Source organism: Mirounga angustirostris, unplaced genomic scaffold (genome assembly GCF_029215605.1).
Source record: "Mirounga angustirostris isolate CCGP_5_RB_7025 unplaced genomic scaffold, mMirAng1.0.hap1 SCAF_15, whole genome shotgun sequence".
Lineage (NCBI taxonomy): Eukaryota > Metazoa > Chordata > Mammalia > Carnivora > Phocidae > Mirounga > Mirounga angustirostris.
In genome coordinates this window covers 57,267,962-57,286,796 of record NW_026991723.1, presented here as the reverse complement: position 1 = coordinate 57,286,796, position 18,835 = coordinate 57,267,962, and the positions used below count along the sequence as shown (strand labels likewise).

General features: G+C 44.4%; 1 protein-coding gene and 1 pseudogene across 6 annotated transcripts in view; both read left to right on the top strand.

The window, feature by feature from the left end:
* FAM219A (family with sequence similarity 219 member A) overlaps positions 1-18,835 on the top strand; it is a 52,500-nt gene that overhangs the window by 13,493 nt on the left and 20,172 nt on the right. The window lies entirely within an intron of this gene.
* On the top strand, positions 10,069-18,377 carry LOC123850205 (ATP synthase F(0) complex subunit C1, mitochondrial-like; annotated as a pseudogene).

Below are 18,835 nucleotides of genomic sequence, written 5' to 3'. Positions count from 1 at the left end.
AGAAAAGCCAAATGCTACAAGCTGTTCTGTCCAGGGGCTGGCCTGCCTCTAGTGGGAAGGCCAGTAGCCACATTGGCATGTAGATTGCAACAGCTAGTAAGAAGAGCCTCTATTGGACCTCTTGCAAATCCCAAAGGTGTTTCCTAAGGATTTCAGCTTCCAGAAAGTCCTCTCTGCCTTCAGCTGTCCCTGCTGCTTCCAGCCTTGGCTCAGAGGATATCATAAGCTCAGAGAGAGGCCAAGTGGGGATAATGATGTGGGGAGATAGTGGTGGTGGTTAGTGGTTTGGGAAAGAGGAGGGAGAATTATGTGGAGTCAAGGAAGGAGACTAAGAGGGGAGGTGATAGTCAAGGTAGCAAACAGTGACACCAAAGGGAACCGGTCAGGAGCCATCTATCAGCCTCCCTATCCACTTCCTGATGGAACCTCATGTTTCAGATTCTTTATTCGCCAAGGGACTGAACTACAGCAGTGAGGCAGTCTCAGGGAACTCCCATGAGAGGAATTGGCTTGAGTATCCTTGAGGGGCTATGGAGATCAGGGTGCGCTCGTGAGGGGCACTGGTCTCAGGGCAGGAGCTGTGCACAACAGTGGTAGGAAGGTGGCTGGGTACATTCTAGTTCTACCAACCACTTTTAGCCAAGCTCCTAAACTCTTTCAGGCTATGTATAAAACAAATAAGATCATGTACATGAAAATGAACTGCAAATTACTGTATCATTTCTGATCTAAGGGTTGATGGTGGTTAAGGGGTTGGTGTTTTCCATTTTTTGTCTATGGTTCCCAAGGGAGCTTTTACAGGAGAGGGTGGAAAGATGGCTTATTCTTCTCATCATCAAATGAGAAGAGTCCCTGGCCTCCTTTACAGGGCCATGATAAGACTAGGCTAGAGATGACTCAGGCTAGAGTGCTCTGTGCTTCCACTGATTCCCAAAGGGGTTCCATTGACTAGAGGAGTCCTGCCTCTGCCCCTCCCTGTCATGACTGCTGTAGAGTTCTTTTGGCAGAGTGGGGCCTTCCTGGAAAGCCCCAGTACTGATGCTGGTGGAGGGTGTTCTGCTGCCGTTTCAGCTCCTATAGGCCAACGCTCAGGGCTCAAGAAACATTTGAAAAGGTCCACGTTGCTACTACTCTCCCAGTGGGGACTGGAGAAGGTAGTTTCTAGTCTGCAGACCTTCAAATTTTAAAAATATTCTGTTATGGAAAATTTTAAGCATATACAAAGTAGAGGAAAAAGTAAAATGAACTCCCTTGTACTCACCCAACTACAACAGTGATCAACCCAGAGCTGATCTTGTTTCACCTATACCCCACCCACTGGATTATTTTGAATAATTGTTTCATTTATAATCCTCTCTGTCTCTTGTATTTCTGCCAACCAGTTCTGCAAACTGGTAATTATATCTCAAGGTTTGATTAGATTCAGATTCAACTTTTTTGTGAAGAATACTTCTGAGGTGTACTGAGTACTTCCTGTTGCATCATATCAGGAAGGAGGCACAGGACACATGGTTATCCTGCCTTTTGTGAAATTCAGATTAATTAGTGGTGTAGTTAGCTTCATGTCTCCATCACACACATTCCCTTCAGCCTTTCACCTAATGTTTTGAGCAGCCATTGCTGGTCAGCCTCAGTCCATTATTTAATCAGGACTTTCCTGTACATTTGCATAGCAAAGAACCCCTGTCATTTGTCTGCCTGCACCCCCCCCCCCCCCCCCCCCACCAAATAGGTATTACAGATATCCCTAGGCCTTTCTCCTTTAGGCCCACTTTTTCTGACACTGCCCTTATCCTATACCATCATTTCCTTCCTTATCAGCCCAAGATGGCCTTAGGATATCTGCAGACCAGGCACTCACCCCCACCTTCACTGCAGACCTTTGTTTCTCTGAGGGGAGAGTCCTTACTTGGAGTCTGTTCTCTCCCATGAAGCTTCTGGGTCTGCTCTTTGAATTGTTAGGCCCATGCTTGACCATGCTAGAGAGTGAAGGCAGGTCAAGTATTTTCCTCCTCTGGGAGAGAATTCAGCAGGGGCTGGATTTATTTTACCTTCCCAGGGATTTCTAAGCAGCCTTCTTCTATGCTGAAGACGGTCTTTCTCACTTGTTTCCTGAGCTTCCTGCCCCAGCCTGGGCCCTGGCAGGGACCCAGGCCTGATTTCCTGTTTAGCTGGGCTGTGGGTTGGGAGAGGTTGGAGGAGGGGTGGGGCAGGCAGCTCTAGCACTCTTAGGCCCTTTTCTCTTTCCAGCTAAGTTAAAAAATCTATGAGAGCCAGAACAGAGCTATCACCTTCTGGTACTTTAGCATTCCTGTGCTGTTTAGGATCTCCACTCTTAGTTTCTCTCCTTACAAAGGAAAGATTATGGAGACTGTCCTCTGTGCGCGTGTGCCCCCAACAAACATACTGCATGTACTATGGGTGCTGTGAGCCAGCTAACCAGAAAGGCACACAGAGGTTGAGAGCTGCTTCTTGCAAAGCTGGACCCACCCCTGCCCATAGGAGTGCTGTACCTCTACCACACCATCTTAATAGCTACTAATCCCTTAGTCACCATGTGCAATGCAGTGGAGAATCTGTTGGGGCAGGAAGTCTGAGATGTGGAGGCTGGCTAGGGACCTGGCCATGCAACAGTCAGAAAACATTAGGAGTTCCACAGTGACAGCCTATCACCAGTAGAGGATTTCTGATGAGAGTCTCACAGCCCTGAATGCCCCACTCACATTCCTCTTTATGCCTAGTTCTTCCTTGGGCAATGGGGATTCACAGGGCCTCATTCTGTTTTGAGAAGAGACCTGTTGCAGATTACTTTTTTGCTCCCTTCTCCTGGGTGGCCACAGCAGAAACTGTGTGAAGCCCTTATCCCTTTATCCCCCATGAAAGGAAATATCGGAGGAAAGTGTTGCCAAGTAGTAGGGGTGCCCAGTGCAGCCCCTGACATTTCAACAGCTTCCCCCTTGCTCTTATTATAAAGCCTCAAATCCTTAACATGGCCTGCAAAGCCTTTTGTGATCTGGCTCCTGCCTTCTTCCCCATCTCACCTCAAACCACATTCATCACTGCACCCAACCTTACTGGCCTTTCCTCTATTTCTCTAATGTCCCAGGGTCCATTCTGTTTTAGTGCCTTTGCACATGTTCTTCCTTCTGCCTAGAATGCTTTCCCTCTACCTTCTACCTTTTTTGGGTTGACTCTTACTCATCCTTCAGATCTTAGTTCAGCTGTAATTTCATCACAGAGGGTTTCCTTCAAACTCTAGACTTTGTCAATGGCCTTCTCCTTATTGCACTTTTTACATTTATAATTTCACATATGTTTGTATGATTATTCTATTCATATGGGTCCTTCTGAAGGCCACATTTCATGAAGGCAGAGATCATATCTATTTTTACTTCCTATTATGTCTCCTGTGCCTTGTAAGGTGCCCTACACACGGTAAACATTCACTAGATATCTATTGAATGAATGAATGAATGAATTCAATCTTACCTCCTTTACTTAGTTATTCCATGTCATATCTGACTATCATATTCAACTATACACCCTGTGATGTGTGCCCTGCTGTTTATGGGCACTTACTGTGTGTTTGCCACCAGACACACATTTCATTTAATCCTTTCAATGATATGAAGAAGGTATACTCTTAATCTACAAAGAAGGCAAGTGAGACCCAAGGTCACACAGCTAATAGCAAAGCCCGGATTCAAACTCACTTGTGAAGGCAAAGCCTGTGCTCTTAAGCATAACACTACACTGCCCCCTTTTGGCAGTTTGGAGAGTTGTCACGGGGCTTTTTCTGTCTCTGGGTCCTGGTTAATTTCAACCCCAAATCAGTACTTTTTGGAACTTAAAGTCCTAAGAAGCCATGATGCAGTTCCAGCCCTTCTGCTTTTAGGCCAGACTGTGGAAGTACACAGGGAAGGGATTTCAACCTGGATTCCCCAGTGTCCCAGGACACAGGTGTCTCGGGGTCTGTCTCCCATCTGTTTTTCATAGGCCCTTTGTAGCCTCCAGGGCTTAATGCAGTGTCCTATTTTAAAGAACAGAAAGGCCAGCTGTTGAAATGGCCCAATCGACAGTGTTCTGGGGAATAAACATGGCCTGATTAAGATTCTAGGAAAGATCATTGAGAGGGGGAGAGTTTGTCTCTTTGTGATTTAGTCACTAAAGATAGAGCTCTGGAAATTGGCTTCAAGGCTTTCCTAGGAAACTGAGACTCAGGAAGAGGGCAATATCTCTTGCTGTTGATTAGAAAAACTTAAGTTAGTCAGTATCCCCAACTCTTTTTTAGTGGCTAGGGAATTTGGGACTGATGAATACTGTAGACTTGATGGAAACAAAGTAAACGAGGAGAGAGCAGCATAAAACAAAACAGAACAAAACTCAGCTACCATTTGTCATATGTGTCAGGCATGCTGTGAACCATTTTACATACATAATTTCATTTAATTCTAACACTGGCCCTGTAAAGTGGGTAATATTACATCCCTAGAAAGGAAAGGAATGTTAAGAAAGGTAATTCGCCAAAGGTCATACAATTAGCTGTCCTTAGATCTAATCTAGGTCTTTCTGACTTCAAACTTTGTGCACCCTGTTGCTGAGAGTATACATTGTCACAGGCTCTCCGGAAAAACAGCTGGCGATATAATGTGTGCATGCCCATTGACCCCTCAGCAATTCTACCTCCAGGAATTTATTAAACTAAAGAAATAGACAAGTGTATAAAGACTTTTTTTTTTACAAGATATTATAGTAGCTATAAATAAATAAATAGTAACAATATTATAACATAATAGTTGTAATAGATGCAACATTATGATGGTGGGGAGGAGAAAAAGAAAAGAAACAACATGAATCTCCATCAGTGGGGACTGATTAAATAAATCATGATACATCCATAACACAACATACCTATAGGCAGCCTTTTATTTTTATATTTTTTAAAGATTTATTTATTTATTTGAGAGAGAGAGTGCGCAAGCATACGAGTGGGGAGAGGGAAAGAAGCTCCTGCAGGGCTCTGTCTCAAGACCCTGAGATCATGACCTGAGCCGAAACCAAGAGTTGGATGCTTAACTGACTGAGCCACCCAGGGGCTCCTCGGCAGCCTTTTAAAAGGAGGAGGAGATAAAATCTAATATAAGATCTAGCATAGAAAGATGTTCAAGATATATATCTTTTTTATTGTGGTAAAATGCATTTAACATAAGAGTTACTATTTTCATATATCATTTAGAATATGGATGATATGATTCATCTATGCCTACCCAAGAGATATAGCTTTTACCTCATAATTCCCATATTTTTCAATCAGGTATGCACATCGACAAATTGTTGAGATGAATTGGCTATGGAAATGCTGCCAGATCCCTGGGTGCCCCCTATCTGGCCAGCCTTGTTCCTGCTGGGCACCCCAAGCTTTGAAGTGGACTGGTGGCCACACTTGACTCAGTTCTTCTCGCTTCATCTCAAGTTCTGCAGAGCCCTGTAGCTTTGGGGAGGCAGAACATTTCTTTGAAAACAGAATGCCATCACACCGATCAGATATGTTTCTGTTTCTTATTTCCTTTTTAGAGCTCTCCCACAGTCTCACTTTCACCATAAAAGAGAAGCAAGGGAACAAAATGATTCTCACATTCCCCAAGGTAAAACCATGATCACTGATGTGTCAACATTCTGAGTTGTTCTCTTTGGCTTCTGGCCTTCCTCCCATTAGTGTTGCTGCTAATTGTGGTTTTCGGTATGGTGTTTTTATGAGGTAAAGTAGAAAGGGGTCAGGACACTTGGGACCTAGCCCTGGCTAGGGGACTTTAAGGGAGCTGATTAGCTCTACCGGATTTCAGGGTTTTTTCCTCTGTAAAATTAGGGTAAAGAATAGATGCTGGATTTTTAGAGCAGTGAAAATATTCTGTATGATACCATAATGATGGATACATGTCATTTTACATTTGTCCAAGCCCATAGAATGTACAACACCAAGAGTGAACCATAATGGAAACTGTGGTCTTTGGGTGATTATGATGTATTACTGTAGGTTCATCAGTCGTAACAGATGTACTACATGGTGGAAGATGTTGGTAATGGGGGAGGCTATGTATATGTGGGAACAGGGGTACATGGGAACTCTCTGTACCTTCCCCCTCAATTTTGCTCTAAACCTAAAACTGTTCTTCAAAAAACAAAAAAGGCTTTATTTTTAAAAGAGATGCTATTTCTATCTCTTAGGATTGTCAGAGATTTAATGAGATAATAAGGAAAAAGCTTTGAAAGCATAAGTTGGAGTGCAAACATCCAGATCTATATTTTTCTGGACTTAACCTTTTCTGACTTGCATTATAAACTCTTAATTGAAGAAGCATGTCTCTAAATCTGTTTGCTGTGATGTAACAACCTAATAGAGTGATAGGTAAGATACAGAGCAATCCGGAAAAGCCACTACATTCTTAGAATCAACCTGAGCGGGGTGCCTGGATGGCTCAGTCAGTTGAGTGTCTGACTTGGGCTGGGGTCATGATCTCGGCTGGGGTCATGATCTCGGGGTCCTGGGATCAAGCCCCAAGCCAGGCTCCCCGCTCAGTGGGGAGTCTGCTTGTCCCTCTTCTCCCTCTGCACCTCCCCCCATTCATGCTCTCTGTGTCTCTTTCTCAAGTAAGTAAATAAAATCTTAAAACAAAACAAAACAAAAAACAGCCTGAGAAAGGCAGAGGAGAGTCAGAGACTCATTCTATTTTAACCATTTGGTATTGTTTTAATTATCCCCATTTAACATACATTACTTTTGTAAGTTAAAGAAATTAATAAAGATCTTTTAATGGCTTAAAATGATAGAGCTAGAGATAGAAATTGGAAGTCATCTGCACATAGAGCTAACAGCTGGGGCAAAGAGAACAAAGGATTTGTAAAGATGAACAATTGGAGAAGCAGCCAGATTGTCAAATTGGGCCATGTTGTTAAAACTATTGAATGCCAGGTCAAGGAGTTTTTAAGTGGTAAGAGCCACTGAAGGGTCTTGGACAAGGGAATGATGTAATGAGAGCACTGTTTAATTCCCAGAAGGGTAATTTAAGAGTAATGTGTAGGATGAGTTGAAGGAAGAAGAAACAGGTTGGGGAGAAGAGTGGGTTACCACTGCAGGTCCTGAAGTAAGTTGATAAGGATCTGAAGCAGGATGTTGGTTTAGAGAATATTAAAAAAAGGAAATGAGGGCGCCTGGGTGGCTCAGTCGGTTAAGCGTCTGCCTTCGGCTCAGGTCATGATCCCAGGGTCCTGGGATCGAGTCCCACATCGGGCTCCCTGCTCTGCAGGGAGCCTGCTTCTCCCTCTCCCACTCCCCCTGCTTGTGTTCCCTCTCTTGCTGTATCTCTCTCTGTTAAATAAATAAATAAAATCTTTTTAAAAATTAAGTAAATAAATAAATAAATAAATAAAATAAAAATAAAAAAAGGAAACAAAAATGTTACTGTAGGTTCATGATTAGCTTGCCAGGGGATAAGGAGGAAAAAGAGGTGGATTAAAATGACCCCCTAGGCACATCAAAAGGAGATAGGAGCCAACTTGAAAAAGGTTCCAGTGGCCAAAGCTGGAACAATTTGAACAACAAAATAAATAATGGTAGTATTGGATTACAACCCCCAAAATAAAATAAATGTATATTAATCCATACTGGTATAAGTAAATGGTTGAATAAATAAATAAATGAACGAGAAAGAACAAATCTTCAAGAATTATATTTATGTATTAAGAAGTTTACTAAAATTTATTTAAAAGTGGTTTTTTTTTGTAGAAAGAATGAAATTTAAAAATTATCTTTAGAACATCATAGTAATAATTGCTGCTGGCAGGATCCACTGATTGCTAAAACTAGTGGGTGAAACTTTAAGGAGAAATAAGAATTTGCCCAGCCTATAAGAACCTCTACCAAAATATGTATGAATTACTGTGGTAGTTTTAACATATGTCCACAAATTCTTTCATACTCCTCCTCTAGAAAGTGGAAGTTAATTCTCCTCCCTTGAGTGTGGCCTGGACTTAGTGACTTGCTTCTGACTAATGGAATATGGTTAAAATAAGAGAAAACTAGTAACTGTAGTGGAGAAACTTGGTAAACACCGCCCTAAATGATTAAAATTAGTATCACCAACAATAAGTCATATACCCCCTGATATGCTGTGGTACGAAGGACAAATCACCTATGTGGTATTCTTCCCAAAAATCTAACCTCGGTCTAATCATGAGAAAACAAGGCAAATCAAAATTGCAGGAATGTTTTAGAAAATACCTGACCCGAGGCGCCTGGGTGGCTCAGTCATTAAGCGTCTGCCTTCAGCTCAGGTCTTGATCCCAGGTCCTGGGATCAAGCCCCGCATTGGGCTCCCTGCTTTGTGGGAAGCCTGCTTCTCCTTCTCCCACTCCCCCTGCTTGTGTTCCCTCTCTCACTATGTCTCTCTCTGTCAAATAAATAAATAAAATCTTAAAGAAAAGAAAAGAAAATACCTGACCAGTACTCCTCAAAAGTCAAAGTCATGAAAGTCAAGAAAAGAGGAAGAAACTAAGGAGACCATGGAGACGTATCAATGAAATGCAATATGGAACAGAAAAAGGGATATTAATGAGAAAAACTGGAGAAATTTGCATAAAGTCTACAGTTTAGTGAATAGTATTTATTTGTTCAATGTAGAATGATCAATGTACCATGGTTATTTAAGATGCTAACATTAGGGGAAGCTGGGTGAAGAGTATACAAGGATTCTCTGTACTGTCTTTGTAATTCTTCTATAAATATAAGACTGTTTCAAAATAATAAGTTTTTTAAATGACGCTTTATGTTTTGAGTTTATTTAACTGGGAAAGTGTTTTGTGTCATTAACAAGATAAGGGTAGTCAACAGGAAGAACTAGATTGGGGGATGACATCAGTGAAAGTAGTAGATAGGGATGCCTGGGTGGCTCAGTCAGTTAAGCCTCTGCCTTCAGCTCAGGTCATGATCCCAGGGTCCTGGGATCAAGCCCTGCATCGGGCTCCCTGCTCAGAGGGGAACCTGCTTCTCCCTCTGCCTGCCGCTCCCCCTGCTGGTGCTCTCTCTCTCTCTCTGAAAAATAAATAAATAAAATCTTAAAAAAAAGTAGTAGGCAGTTGGAAATGTGGGTCTGGAGCTTAAGAGGTCAGAGCTAGAGATATAGATTTGGGGGTAAAACCGAGAGAGATATTATTTGAGAGAATACGTTTATAATATAATATTATATTTCCATATGCCAAGAGAGAGCATGTGGAAAGAGAGCCAGTGATCACACTAAGGAGAGGCTCTATGTCTAGAGTATAAGAGGAAGAACAGTAGGGACGGTAGTCAGAACAGATAGGGATAGGATGTTTTTATAAAAGCCAAGGGAAAATAGAACTTCCAGAAAGATCTGATCAGCACTGTCTAATGATACTGAAAGGTAATGGACGATCACCTGAGAGAAAAGACCATTGGATTTTATTTAGGAGCCCAGTGCTGACCTCAAAGAGAACAGGGTTAGTAGAGCAGGTATGGAGAGGTGGGATGGTAGGCATAGGAATCAAATGGCCAGGACGTAGACAGTGAGGAAGCAGCCTTGCCCAAACCAGGCAAAGGGACTTGTGGGTGCCAAGAGGGAAGGAGCCCCTGGAGGAGAGTGGGACACTCCTGGGCAGAGAGGCAGAAAGTTCTGGCCAGAGCAAGTAGGCCAAAATGCTGGGGCCCAAAGTTCAAGAAGAGGAGAGAACCTTGACCAAAAAGAAGCCGCTGCCATTTCCTGACTGCAGAACTCAGGCTGAAAGCCAAAGCCCTGGATCAAGAACTGCTTTTTTTCCTTTCTGAGCTAGGAGGCCATTTTATTTCCCAAGTCCCAGCTTATCATCACTGTGACCTGGAAAGTTAGGCCAGATAGAAGATGAAATAAACTGAACTTATTCATCCTCTCTTCAGCTTTTCTCTGAGATGGAGAATAGTCTGGTTTTAAAATTAGGCACCAAGCAGTATTAGAGTGATTTCTGGGGGGGGGGGGGGGGTCATGTGTAACAAAAGCTACCCTTTATTGACTGCTTACCATGCATCAAGGACTATAGTAAGCACTTCCTATACATTATCCTATTTAATCCCCCCAGCAATCTTTTGAGATGGGTACTATTATTTTCCTTATGTTAAAGATGAAAAACAGGGTGGGAAAGCTGAGCACTGAGACCTAGAACTAAAGCGGGGAGACTAAAAAAGTGCAGACTACCGAGGCACTACTCATTGTTCCAGCTCTGATCCGCTGTTGTACTAGGGATCCAATCAGGTGTGTGTCTGCCTCCTTCCTGGGAAGACCAGAGGTCCCGTCTAAATAGCCATCTACAGCAGCTCCCTACTCCAGGTGGCCAGATGGGAGTTCCAGATCACTGTGGTCTCCATTGACACAGTGGCCAACTGGTGCTGGGGCCACTACAGTTGGTGAGACTGGTTCAGGGGCTTTGGAATAGTGTTTGGTAGCTTTATCCTTGGCTATGCCAGAAACCCATCGCTCAAGCAGCAGCTCTTCTCCTCCTATGCTATTCTGGGCTTTGCCCTGTCTGAGGCCTTGGGGCTCTTCTGTTTGATGGTCACTTTCCTCATCTTTTTCACTATGTAGGCTCTGTGAGGGTCCCCTACCCATCCCTGCTGCTTCAATTCCAGGCCATGCTAGGGTGAACTAAGCTTTACCATTAAACACAGTATTTCTCTAAACCTCCCCCCACACACACACCAAGAAAATTATGAAAACCAGATCCAGTGAGGTCAGAAATTTGACCACGATCACACAGAAAAGTAAATGGCAGAGGTAGAACTTACTCTAAGATTGATACTTTTAATCACTGCACTATACGGCCTCTTACCACACCTGTAGCACACACACACACACACACACACACAAGGGCCCAGGCTGTGTGCCAAGAATTTAACATGGGCTATAGCTCTGGATGGTAGGATTAAGGGTGATTTTTTCTTCTTCTTCTTTTGTGCTTATCTGGACTTTTTTTTTTAAGGTTTTATTTATTTATTTGACAGAGAGAGAAAGCACAAATAGGCATAGCGTCAGGCAGAGGGAGAGGGAGAAGCAGGCTCCTGACCGAGAAGGGAGCCCAACATGGGGCTCAATCCCAGGACCCTGGGACCATGACCTGAGCTGAAGGCAGCTGCTTAACCAACTGAGCCACCAAGGCTCCCCATGTGCTTATCTGGACTTTTTACAGTGACAATGTATTCCTCTTGAATTCAGAAAAAAGCAGTATTTTATTTATTTAAGTTTTAAGTTTTGGTACTCTTTGCCAGACTTCTGTAATATCCATGGTGAGAACAAAGCAGGTACATTATGCTCAGGTGCAGACAAAGGAGACTATGCCTTCTTTGTAGCAATACAGACTCTGCAGTGACAGAGCAGAAAATCTGGCATGTGTGTATGTGCATGTGTGTGCGTGTCTGTGTGTGTGTGTGTGTACTTACACATGTGTGCAGCAGCCACTGAGGTGAGGGGAGGAGTGACTGATCTGTCTGAGGATGTGCAACATGGAGACCTCTTTCCCTTCCCTATGACCAACCACCTTGTCCCTGAGCCAGGCCCATTTAGTCTTGAGCTTCCAGAGGGACTAGGAGATACTTTTTCACATACACCAAAATCCTCCACCTCAACCTCATCCATTGTTGAAAACCTGGCCAGGGAGCCAGGCTGCTGGCATGAAGCCCAAGCTGCATCCATAGAGTGTGATTTGAGTTATGCTGGAGCTACTTCAGGCAATAGGTCCAAGCAGACAGTTGGTATCAGGGATGGGCAGAGAGGAGCCAGTAGCATTTAAGGTCGGCGTTAACTGGCACGTGGGCCTCTTGTCCAGAGGCTCCAAGATCTTCAGGTGGATGCAGTTCAGGACCCTGGATAGCTCCTAGAGGAGCCCAGTCTCTGCCAGGTCTGAAAAGCCTAGGTGCCCAAGTCCTTAAGGCCCTCGCTTATTTAATTTTGAATAGCTTCCCTATACATGTCTCTGGCCTCTTCTGTCTCCAAGATCAGCCCTATGGATCCAGGGACTACCCCTTATCCTCTCCAGCCCTTGCCCCACCTTCCTCCACACACATCTAGCCTGACTTGGGCTCTCTCTGTGGAGGTCACCATCACTCTGAAGGTGAAATAAGCTTTCAAGACAACATCTGAGCTGTCCCTGGCTAGGATCTGACACCCTGATACCACAGAACTGTAGGATTTCGGAGGGAGGGTAAGAATCTAGTGGAACAAGGGAGTGTTAAAAGGGCCTTTGTCTCTAATACCCCTGCATTCCCATCTTCAGTCTGGTGTGTGAGGCAGGGGAAACTAAAGAGAGGCACTGAGCAGATTTCAAGGCCTGAAGCTAGACCATTTCATGAGCTATCACTGTTCAGTCAGCCTGCCACTGGGTGTACACTTGATTTAAAGATACCTTTTTTTAGGGAAAGAGCATTGACATAAGGTGGATTGGAGCAAGTGTAGCAAGTAGAAGCAGAAATGAAACTAGTGAGTTCAGAGGTTCACAGCCTGCCACCCCCACCCTAGGCATGCACTTGGGCCTTAGGCAAAAGAGAGTTAGATTAACATTGCAGAGGGGTTTCCTTCCTGATTCCCCAAATCATCCAGAGGAGGGGTTTGTGAGGAATCTAGAAGGGCAGAGGAATCACAGTCACCTACTAGGGATTGGATTTTCTGGTCAAAAGTTCCTGGTCAAAGAAACATGTGCTAAAGCAATATGAAACCAGCAGAGAACACCTACAGGCTCCCTCTCTTAGCACCAGCCAGTCAAAATGGGACAGGCCAGGGCAGGGAGGAGAAAAGAGCATTTGGTGTTTGCTGAGCCACGAGTAGACCTGACAGAGTTTGGGCTGGAAGGAGTAGGGCTGCCTCCACCGCACCTGAAGAGGTATAGCTTATAACACTCCTGGAAATGGGAGCATTAACAATATAGTAACTAATTTATGGATGAAAAGATGCTCAGAGGATCTAGATCCAGACTGTCCCTCAGGCTGGCTCCTCTCATGCCTGTGGAAAGTGTTTTCTAGCTTCCAGGAGAGCCCTTACTATGGGATTAAGCACAGGCTATTGACATATAAGGATGCCTGGACAAGAAACAAGAACAGATGAGGACTCCGTCAGATCCCAAGAGAGTGGTTGTGTTGGTTTTTGTTCAAATAGAACAGGCCTAATATCAGCCAGAACTTGCTTTTGGCCTGTTTTCTCAGGGGCAAAGGCTCTCCCATGTTTGCCTTCCATGACAGCGGATGCTTTGTATTCATTGTTTTATTAGGAGCAGTGATTATGTGACCATAAACCTTACTAAATTGAATATAATCCTGTGCATTCAGAAGAAACAGTTCAGAGCTCAGGGGAAGGAGCAGCTGGCTGGAAAGAAGGGCCCATGAATTCTAATCCCAGGGCTGCCATCTGGCATTGACCTGGGACAACTCATTTACTTTCTGCCCTGGAGGCTCTTTCTGGAATTTCAGGGCCTGAATAAAAACAGACCTGGGAACTCAGAGAGTGAAATGACCTGTCTAGACTCTCAAAGTCAGTGCAGTTCACAGGCAAAACTGGAATCCACAGGCCCTATTCTCCAGCCAGAGGTGTGCTTACTGTTCAGGGAGGTTTCCTATGTTTTCCTTCGCTATCTCCTTGCCCTTATATCTGAACTCCCAAGTGCTCCTATGCCTTGGGTGCTTCACTGCCTGGTAAACATGGTCGTAAGCCCCACGTTGCCAGAAAGCACTTTGAGCAGACAGGATCAGAGCAGCCCTGACCCTATCTCCCTCCAAAGGGTTTTCCGATGGTTTGGTTCCAAGCTGGCTTCCCACTCCTCTAAAACTCGACAGTAAGAGTTGGGCCTTACTCATTTGATAGTGGGAGTATGTATCCGCAAGCAAAATCTGACCTGGCCCTGGAGTCTCAAAGCTGTGTCTGCTCAGCTGATGGTCAGTCCCCACAAGAGGGCAACCTGAAGTTGGGCTGCCACTTTGGCCATGGACCTTAAGTGAGTTCTAACTAGGCCAAGCCTTCAGGTGAGTGAGTGAGTAAGGGAGGGTTTGGGGACTCCTACTTTGGCTGTTCTCCAAAATAACTTCCTAGAAGGCAATCTTTCAGCCCCCAGCCAGAGAATTCCATAGAGAAATGGCCCTACAAAGAGCACACAATACAACATCTGTCTGGGACACCATTAGACAAGGCCCTGGCACAGCCTGGTAGGCCACCGGACTTTTGCACCTGTGTTACAGAAAGAGCCTTGCTGTGGCTCAAGCCAAATAGAAAGAAATCTGTTTGTCTGTCATCAGATTACGGCCCTTCATTCTCTGTGCTAGGCACTGGGAGGACACCATAGAAATAGGCATAGCCCCTGCCTTCATGAACATTTATTAAATAAATTATACAAGTATTCACTGAAGTAAAATTTGATAAGTACGTGAAAGAAATGGAAGGGGGTGGTGCTGTGAGAGTATATTATAGAGGGACATAACCTATCTTGGTATTCGTGGGAAGTTTTTTTTATAAGAAATGATGTGTCAGCTGAGGCCTGAAGGACAAGTAAGACGTAGCTGGAAGGGGAGCATGAGGCAGGAAGGCTCTTCGTGCTCCGTCAGGAACAGAGACCAGTGATGCAAAGTGTGGTAATCTGGGGGAAGAGTGGCACGGGATGAGGTTGGGGAAATGGAAGGGAAGGCAAGCGACTGTTGCTTTGCCACCATTCCTAGCCCAGTCTGAATAGTCCCTTTCGAAAAAAGGGCTGGTTGAGACCCACTGTGGCACACCCCCCAGGGGAGGCTGGTGCCTCTTCCATCTCCCCAGCACAGGGGACTCTCACAGGGATGCTCAAGAGAGGGGCTCCTAGCCCCAGCTTGGGGTTCACAGTGGAGTGGTCACCTGGGAGCAGAGCTCAGAGGAGGGAGAGGAGGGGACAAGAAGGACTAGACACTTAACTTTCCCTCCAGATCCTCTCTGTACATTTTTTTCATTGTTTTGAACTGTTTATTAATATATTACAGAAGCCATTTCCACATTTTGATGGTGCCTCTGGGAATTCCACACTATCATCCCCCTCCTGTGGTAGATAAAAAATGTCAGCTTTCAAGATTTTATACTTGGATTTCAGAAACTAAATTGCATTACTATGTCCGGTGAGATGACGCCATTCTCTGTTCCTATCTGCGTGCTCCAGGCACCATGAGGCTGATAACATCAGCATGTCAAAGCAGCTGGATCCAGACAATTTGCAGCTGGCTGGGGCTGGGGCAGAGGGGGTGGGTGGCCAAATTCAGAATCCGGGGGCAGCCCAGTTGACTGGATTTTGGGGTTCTTTCCATAGACTGTTAGTTCTCCTATCTGTAGAGAGAGAACTTGTATTGGTCCCACCTAGATGTAACAAGGAATTGAAAAGTACTCTCCTAAACACTGATAGGATAAATCACTGAAGAGCCAATGCTCAGGTTTTCCTTGGAGTGAAAGATAGAAGAGAATAGGAGGAAGAGTGGAAGTCATAGTATGAACAGGACAGGCCCCTACCGCCTGTGAGATTAAGTGTCCATGTAGAATCCAAAACACTCCTGGAAATGGTTATTCTCTGCTTCCCTGAAGCCCAGATGTGAGGCCTTGTAACTAACCTTCTGCCTGCCATAAGGTTGTGAAGCAAATGAAGAGAAAGCATTGTTCCCCTGCCAGGAAACACAGGAACTTTGGGGGTTTCTTTTCTAGTTGCAACCACCATTTAACTCTACAGAACAAACATTCCTTTCACAGCAAAAATTTTCAACTTATTGGGTTATTTCAAATGCATCAAATAGCATAAAACATTCATTCAACTCTGGCAGCATTCACAGACCCATTTTTGTATATAGCAAAACAGGCTCTTCATCACCAAAACATGTTTTCAAAATGTAGTAGCCCCCGAGGTCAAGGTCAGTCCAACCTCATTGAGGTTGCCAGTGCTAGTGCAAGCCTGGTTTTCCTGCTTGATGCCCACTCACCCATAGGCTCTGGTGTTTGGATGCAGGAGACAGACCGAGAATCTACCCTTAACTCTAATTGCACATATCTTAACTTCTCTTACAGTGGAGGCATGCAGTTTACTGACTCCATTACTATATCTAAGGGAAGAATTAATAATTAAGTCAAATTATTCTTTTTTAAGATTTTGTTTTTAAATAATCTCTGTACCCAGTGTGGGGCTCAAACTTACAAGAGTTGCATGCTCTACTGACTGAGCCAGCCAGGCACCCCAAATTGTTTTTTTTTTAAGTAAACTTTATGCCGGGGCGCCTGGGTGGCTCAGTCGGTTAAGTGCCTTCGGCTCAGGTCGTGATCCTGGAGTCCTTGGATAGAGCCCCACGTGGGTCTCCCTGCTCAGCGGGGAACCTGTTTCTCCCTCTCCCTCTGCAGCTCCCCCTGCTTATGATTTCTTGCCCTCTGTCAAAAAAATGGATAAATATATTTTTTTTAATAAATTTTATGCCCAATGTGGGGCTCGAACTCATGACCCTAAGATCAAGAGTTGTGTGCTCTACTGACTGAGCCAGCCAGGTGCACCTAAGTCAAGTGATTCTTTAGTTTTATTTGTTTATTTTTATAGAAAAATATTATTGAAGGTTTTAAAAGTGAGAAATCATGATCACTACATAACCATGATCACTTGGAGATAGTTTCCAACACTGAGCCTATCCTGGATGTCCATGGTTGGTGGAGCAGGTATTTCAATTTCTTGAAAAAGCTCAATGCAGGGGTGCCTGAGTGACTCAGTCAGTTAAGCATCTGCCTTCAGCTCAGGTCATAATCCCAGAGTCCTGGGATCGAGCCCTGCATCGGGTTCCCTGCTCAATGGGGAGTCTGCTTGTCCTTCTCCCTCTGCCCTGCTCGTGCTCTCTCTCAGTCTCTCAAATAAATAAATAAATAAATAAATAAATAAATAAATAAATAAATATCAAATCAAATCAAATCTTTAAAAAAAAAAAAAGTAAAAGCTCAATGCAGGCTGCTTCCCACTGTCCTGAATTCCCAGGCTGCTCCTGTTCAGTCTGTGCAGGCCTCCTGCCTAAAGGACTAGAAGCCCAGTATTTTTGTGCTTTTTGCCCTGGCCTGGGGAAAATGGCCTAAGGCTAAGTCATGGGACTGTGGTACAGCCAGAACTTGGGGCAACTTCAACCCCCCACCCCAACCCAGCTTGCTGCTACTTTGAGATTGGCCAGGCCCTGGTCAGCCTCCCTTGCCTTCACTTGCCCACACTTCCTAAGAAATAGCAGACCTGCCATGCTCTCTGGACCAGGGCTAGACTTCTCTAATGGGGCTTATTTCTGGGGAGTCTCAAGCTTCCCAAGGATCAGACACATAACATTGAGAAAAAAATAGAGTTTCTGCTGAAATGTCAGCAAACTACAGAGTAAACAGTGTGTCTTGAATTCTCTTTCCTGACATCTTCAAATATCTGGCCCTTCTCCACTGGCTCCTACCTCCTAGCCTCAACCATCCTCCACTCCAGTCTCTCTTGTCATATAAGAGCCCATTTAGAACTCTGGTTCTGTTTCCCCCTGTTTTACATTAAGCTTCTCAAAACCTTATCCTTCCCAGACATCCATGATACCAGCCTCTCCTTGGCCACCTGCTGTCAGTCCTCTTCTGTCTATCCCTTCAATATTGGTGTTCCCCAAGTTCTTTCCTCTGATCCTTCATATTTTTAGGTGCGTGTGCGTGCGCACACACACACACACAGAGGAAACCTAGGAGTCATCTGTGCCTAGGTCTTTCTCCTCAAACCCAGATCCAGTCAGCCACTAAGCCCTGGCAATATGACCTTGATATGTTTTTCTTCTCCAGTTCCATTATTTTCCATTAAAGTCCAAAATCCTGTATGTGATTTACAAAGCCCTTCATGATTTTAAGCCTTCCTCCTGTTCTAGTCTCATCACCTGCCACTTCACCCCACCGCTTAACCTTCCAGCCAAATTGAGCTACTCCTTTTGCCTGCTAGGTAGTCATGTGTCTCTTCCTCCCTACTCCTTTGTTTTCTTGTTTTTGCTTTTCTTTCCCTACTCCTTTCTTCATCTGGTTCATTTCTATCTCCTACTCATTCTTCATGCCTCAGCTTTCTTTGAAGAAGTTTTCTCTAATTCCCCAGGGTGGAATAGGTGCTTCTGTTCTGTGTACAGACAACACTCTATACAAATCTCCATTGTAGCACTTGGCATATTATTAAAAATTATCTATTTATTCATTTGCCTTACATACTGGCTCTTCATCGGTAGAGATCATATTATCTTTGTATCTGCTAGTGCCTAGACTATAAGTGTCCCTAAAATTTAGGACAAGAACTGAATTGGTGACTGAGACTCTTTCTTTTTTTTTATTAAAGATTTTTATTTACTTATTTGTCAGAGAGAGAGAGAGAGAGAGAGAGCTTGCGCACAAGCAGCGGGAGCGGCAGGCAGAGGGAGAAGCAGGACTCGATCCTGGGCCCTGGGATCATGACCTGAGCTGAAGACAGGCGCTTAACAGACTGAGCCACCCAGACATCCTATGTCTGAGACTCTTTCATCTCCTTTTTTTAATACTGTCATCTTCTTTTCTCTCCTGGGCTCAGCATTCTCAGTCCCCAGTGCTTTTTCTTGCTTGCTGCTTCCTGCTAGTCTGTCTCTGTCTCTCTCTATCCTGAGGTATTGACTGCTTCAGTGACTCCAGTATTTCCTTCCTGTGGAGCACTTTTTGAGCAGGAGATTGCTAATCAGAAAACATTCATGCCATTTTCTAAAGAGGGGCTTCAAGTGTGTGCAGAGCACTGGAGACAGGATGAGACTAGTACCAGCCTTCCA